General features: G+C 32.5%; 1 long non-coding RNA gene across 1 annotated transcript; it reads left to right on the plus strand.

The window, feature by feature from the left end:
- Positions 1–1388: 1388 nt before the first annotated feature.
- LOC107766992 (uncharacterized) lies at positions 1389–5860 on the plus strand. Its single transcript, XR_001643811.2, has 3 exons — positions 1389–1902; positions 4746–5281; positions 5375–5860. It is a non-coding gene; the product is annotated as an uncharacterized LOC107766992 (long non-coding RNA).
- Positions 5861–6751: the final 891 nt, after the last annotated feature.

A 6751-nucleotide genomic window follows, 5' to 3' on the forward strand; every position in this document is an offset into this window, starting at 1 on the left:
CCACTCCCTGATATATTTTCTAGTATAGGGTACACCATATTCTAGCCGCATTTTCCCAACATAAGATATACCAATCCTTATTTGAGACATCATTTTGACAAATAAGGGAACACCATCCCAGAAAAAAATCATGATCACTTGAGGGTACACCAGTCCCGACATTTTATTACTTTTAATATAGAAGTAGTGTAGAATTTTATTACAATAACTCCCGAAATATTTCTATTGAAAACTAGGGCAGACAATTTCGTTTATTTGTTTGTTTTGGTATCTGAGAAGCTTTTACCTCCTGGAACAGGGTTCGAGATGACCAAAATAAGAAGTATCAATCCAGAATAAAGAAAATAATAAAAAAATAAATCCAAAATACAGAAGTGGATGAAAAGATGTGGACTGCTCAAGACATGACTGAAGTCACGAGCATTGCACTCTCCATTTTTATCAAAAGAATCCATAGAAGAATGAACTAGCACCTGCAACTAGCAATAATCAAGGTTCAGATCAGAGTCTGCATGAAGAACCAGTCAAGACTCAAGATCAAGTTTCAGAAGACTTATAGATAGGAATCTTGTAACTCGTAATAGATAGGCTTGCTTAGTTTCTTTTGATTTTAATTTTGATGTAATAAGGAGTTCAGCAAGCATTAACAGCAGCAACAATAATGAAATCACAGCTTTCGGTAGTCCCAACTACCAAAACCTCCTGAACTACGCTGACCTAATTTCTTTATAGCCAATGATATGTAGACAACCTTAGAAGCAAGGTTCGGTCAAACCTTTTTAAAATGCTTTTCATGGAGTATCAAATGGGAAACAATTGTTCATGATTGCTCACTTTATCTTTGCCCGAAAACTCTTCACGTTTCCAAGCAAAGACGGAAAACTGTGAGCACGTAATTTTTGCCCTATGCATAGATTACTCCTAGAAATATTCCAAAATAGTTTTAATTATTTTGTAAAATTTTAGGAATTTTTGTTTGTTTATTTTGCATCAATACATTATTTTTAAATTTTTTGCATTTTTAGACTTTAATTGCACCATTAGCTTTCAACGACATATAGCTGCATTTTTTATTAAAACGCAAAATCAAAAAAATATTAGTTATCTCGATTAATCAATTAGTTTAATTTAATAATTCATGCATTTAATTAGTCAATTGTTAGTCAAAATAGATAAGTTGTTTAATTTTGCAAATTAGGTATTAATTAGAATGTTTAGCTAATTGGCCAACTTTGAAAAACCAATAAAAAGAGAAAAGAGAAAAGGGCAACCTGTTCCCTATTGTTATTGGGCCAAACATTTGCAGCGGCCTAGTTTCCTTTCAATACCCGTCCGTTCCATTAACCCACCTGGTCCAGACTTTCCCTAATACCAAACGACCCTGTTTTGTCGCGGATTAATCCACACCCTTCATCTCACTTGATCCAACGATTGAGAACTGATCTTGTATTCCCCTTATAATTGTACGAAACGGCCACCCCTACTGCCAAAACCCTTCTCAGATTATCCTTCTTTCCCTTCTCTCACCCTCCGCCACAAGCCGCCATCAGAAATTGCCCACAGCGGTTGCCAACCTCCAACTAGCCCCAAATTACCACCATATAGTCCTTGCTTTCTCCTCATAACCATCCCACCTTTAGCTTCTTCCAAACATCACTGAATCCTTCGAATTGTAGATCTAGGAATTAAACCCTAGCCGTCATTCGGGTCTTCTTCATTTTCTCGATCGATATGTCCTATTTTACGGTTGAGACTTACATAAGTAGAAAGCTCTTGATGAGAGCTATCCATTGATATAAGATTCACTCTGTTTCTTGGAGGTCGGATTTTGGTCAACTAGTCATTGATCGGCCAGAATGTTTTCTGAGGTCACCTCTTTTGATTCATCTCGACATCAAATGGGTATAACTCATTCCTTTTCTTCTTTTCTTGTTTCATTTTTTGTATGTGTATTTGTTCTATTAAATACAGGGGTGCCAATCATGTTTCTGATTGATTAAGTGTTAATTGCAGTTTTTTTTATTAGTTGATAAGTGAGTATAAAAATTCAATTAGGCGTATCTTGATTACTTTGTTTAGCATGAACTCTTGTTTGATTAAAATTGACTTGTGTATCTGATTCGTCGTTTATTTTTCATTTTGTCGATTTGAGATTGGGTATTAGGGATTTGGATAAAAAGAAATCTAAAAAGGAAAAGTAAAAAAGAACAAGGGGTAAATAGTGTAATTATAAAAGTTGAAGGGGTATTAAACTAAGGAAATATTTGATGTTAACAACCTGGCAGGTTCTAGGAGATAGGGAAAGGACTATCCCATATAATCTCAAATTTTAGGAAAGCAAATAACTCATGAACATTGTAAGTTTTCTTTATGCGCGCTTTTAATCTATTATCGTGATTCTTTACATGTTCGCGTGATATAATTATGATCTCAAAAATAAATTAGGGTACACATTCGCACGCCTTTGGCCAAACAATCTTAATAAATAATAATGTATTATTAATTGTGTACACGTACGCTTGACATAATTTTGGCACACCATATAAAACGGATTCACACACACGTGATCCGTTTCCAAGATTAATTCCATAATTTAATAATCAAATAAATTAAAAGCGGTAAAAGGTAAAAATGCACATAGGTTTAGAACACGTAATAATAAGATAATTAAGCAAAGTTATGATTGTAAAGCGATCGCTCTAAAATCTCAAAATTTGAGAATGCCTAACACTTTCTCTCGAGTTAACAAAATTCCTTACCCGATATTCTGTGTTTCGCAAACTTTAACAGAGTCAAAATATTTCTTGATTTGGGATTTAAAATAAATGGTGAATTGAGACATCGTAAATAATTATTTCAAGTGGCGACTCTATAAAAATAAATTAAATTAATATCATTTCAATAATGTCACTTAAATTGAAAAAAGTTGTTTGCCCGTAAAAAGGAGGTGTCCTCTGTGGAAGGGGTAAATAAATGAGATTCACAAACCACTATTGTTTAGTGGTTATTAGCTAGTTGTAGCTACCATTTACTATATTACTTCCTATAGATATGCTTTCAGTTTTTTAAGAGTGTATTCGATGTATTTAAGCTACTGTATTCATGAATACAGTAGCAAATGTCGATGTGAAATAGGGGACTACAGCTATACAGATTATTGTTCGACTGAATACAGTAACGTAAATAGCGCAATTCATGGTCTATTCGGTATTTTTTTTAACGGAAAGTGAATCAATTAACATTATAGACTCCTAATATAACTCAACTAACTCAATTACACCACCCATAATCTCTTTTTGACGCCAATAATCTGAATATTTTTTCTAAAACGATAGATACATAAAACAGAGCAGTGGTCGATTGTCTATTTCTTTCATTTTCTGTTGATTTTGTTTCGTGGGTGTTTCTGTTTTCAAGCAATAAAACAGAAAATTTATACAATTATATACATAAATCGGTATACTTCAATTTTACATATGGCAAGTTTAACCATTCTGCTGCGTCATTCTGGCAAGTGGGACTGTAAGAGGAACTATGTCGATTATTCGATTGAGGGGATACTAATAAAGGAGTATGCATTGTACAATGATTTGGTTGCTTTGATTTCTAAACAACTCGACATAGATTTGGGTTCAAAGTCAATCAAAATTGAATATAAAGTAGATGAAAATTGCACGCCAATGAAAATACATAACGACATAGGTTACAGGGTGTATGTAGAGTTGAAAAAGTGAACAGAGAATTCAGGATGTATCCTTTGTGCATAACTACAATTGACAAAGAAGTTGTAGCTGGAGGTAGTTTAATTGAAGGCGACATTGTGCAACTTGACGAAGCAAATCAAATGTGTAATTTTAATACAGATTATACACTTGCTATAAAGTCTTTCAACTCAGGAGAACCAATTGAGGTGTTCGAATTGGACACGGATTTGATTATTTCAAAAACTAATCAAAGAGAGGTTATGGTTGGATAAGTATATAAGGATAAGGCTACATTGAAATAGGTGATGGAGCATTATGCAATATCTGAAAGATTTCAATTCCAGGTTGATAGGTTTAATGCTATCAGGTATGAGCGTTATTAACTACAACTTGTTAAACATCAAGTTATATTCAAATGTATTATTGTGTAAAGTGGGTGAAATTGTATATTGTTTCCATGGCAGAATATTTAAATTGTATTTAGATGTATTTAGATTTGTTTGGGTGTATTTACATAACTTTCAAATATTAAACATATAATAATTATTAATGTGACTTTCAAATACATGTATTCATCTGTATTTTAATGATGAATATTTATTACAGTGACTTTCACTGGATGTTCTTAGATGTATTTATACGTATGTGATTGTATATATATAACTACAACCGTAGTCACACGTAAATATTTATATTTTGAGATTTTTTATATATTGTATTCTTGGTAGAATTTTTATTTATATGTATTCAGATGTGTTTGGATGTATATTCTTGACTTTCACCAGAGTTCCTACGTATTTCATACAAATGTATTCATCTGTATTTTACTGGTAAAAATAGATATTATAGTGGCTTTCGATGTTTGTTTTTAGATGTATTTATAGATATATAAATGTATATATATAATTACAGTCTTATTCACATGTATATGTTTGTATTTTATAATAATGTATATATATATGTAACAATGTATTCACATTATATTAGTGAATTGTTGATCATTTATACTCATCGTATATATTGCGAAAATATAATTTGCAGCTATACATTATTATGTATGTCAGAGGATTGTGAATGGAGGTTTAAGGCAACTAGAATTAACAAATCACAAATGTTCAATGATAAGCATACATGTCCGTTGGAGGATAAGGTGTATGAGCAATGTCAAGCAAGTAGCAGTCTTATCGGTGGTATGATTAGGTCCAAACTTACTAATCATAAAAGGAAATACACCCCAAAGGATATAATTTATGATGTGAAATCAGATTTTGATGTAGATGTTAGTTACATGTTGGCGTGGCGGGTTAAAGAAAAGGCAATGAATTTTTTGATAGGTGAACCAGTTGATTCATACAATAAATTACCAGGATAATTATATACAATGGATATGACATATCCTGGTTCGCACATTAGAATGGTAAAATCGCCGAACAATGAGTTCATGTATGTGTATATATCTTTGAATGCCTTTATAAAGGGTTTCGATCATTGTAGACCCATTGTGGTTGTGGATGGAAGCCACTTAAAATCGTATTACACCAGGACATTCGTCTCGGCCAGCACGTTGGATGGTGCAGGTGAGTATGGAGATTATAATAAAATGTGATAATATTACTGCCTATTAAAGATTGAAATACATATTTATAATATTTATGCAATTGTCTTTACAGGTCATATGTTGCCACTAGCATATGGTGTTATTGATTCAGAGAACGATGCTGCTTGGTAGTGGTTCTTTGAGCAATTCAAGGAAGCATATAGTGAGAGGGAAAACATGTACATCGTTTCAGATAGGAATGAGAGTATCATCAAATCTGTATCAAGAGTGTATCCAGCGGTACCACATTTTGCTTGTATATGGCATCTATGGAACAACGTATATAAGAAATTCAAAAAGAGTCATTCAAAATTGAGTGAGGAAGATGTTTGGACGTTGGAATTGCAGCAATCGGAAAGAAGCTTCACTGACATACACAACGCTTGAAAAACAATACCAGGATATGCTTACCTTGAATGATGCAATATCTAGATGCATGACTGCAAGTTATTTTTTTATAAGTCATTGTATCCTATATTTATCCATGGTACAAGGTGTATTTATTTCTGATACTATTTCTACTATTCAAAATACAGAACTTATGTTAATTGTATTGTTAGTTGAATTTAATGGTTTTATTTCTAACCATATGCACTCCATAAGCAGATAGTTACTGTATATTACTGTATTCACCAGTCAAGATGTAATCATCTTTAATATTCTGCCAGCCTACATATAGAATGTATTCCATTGTATTCAATGTATTTCATTGTATATAGTTGTATTTCTTTGTATTTTATATATACATATATGTTTGTATTCAATACAAATTTGTTTGAATTCAATATATATGATGATTCTGAAAACTAAATAAAATTTTTATGTTGTATATTTGAATTATATTTTAATTATATGTCTATATTGTAATTAATATGTGTATTCTTTGATATATAAATGATTTTAAAAAAATATTTTAAACTAATTGGTCTATGTTTAAATGTTGGTGGTACCATCGACCGAATACTTGTATACAGTGAACGATAAAGATGCCTCTTAGAGAGAAAATGCAGTTGTAGGCGGTTACAAGTTGATGAATTACCTTGCCAACACGCTTGGGCTGTCTTGAAGAGCAAGTTTCTAATGCTAGAGGATTATTGCTCTGAGTATTACAAACCAAAGTCTGTTCTAATGACATATGAGGTGTCCGTGTATCCGATGTCGGACCAAAATGAATGGAATATACCAGCACATATATCAGAGGAAGTTGTCCTACCACCCAAAAGGAAAAGACCTCTTGGAAGGCCAAACAAGAAGCGCGATAAGTCGTTCAGTGAATTGCTACAGAAGAAAAATCAACATTCATGTAGCATATGTGGGCATGGAGGTCATAATAAGCGTACTTGTAGAAATGTTCCACGTAGGACTTAGTTCACATTCTGACTTGTATTAGTGCTTTAACGATGTGTCATAAATTCAGGTTACATTTTGTAATAATACATTTTGAATTTTT

This window comes from Nicotiana tabacum, chromosome 15, assembly GCF_000715075.1.
Source record: "Nicotiana tabacum cultivar K326 chromosome 15, ASM71507v2, whole genome shotgun sequence".
NCBI lineage: Eukaryota > Viridiplantae > Streptophyta > Magnoliopsida > Solanales > Solanaceae > Nicotiana > Nicotiana tabacum.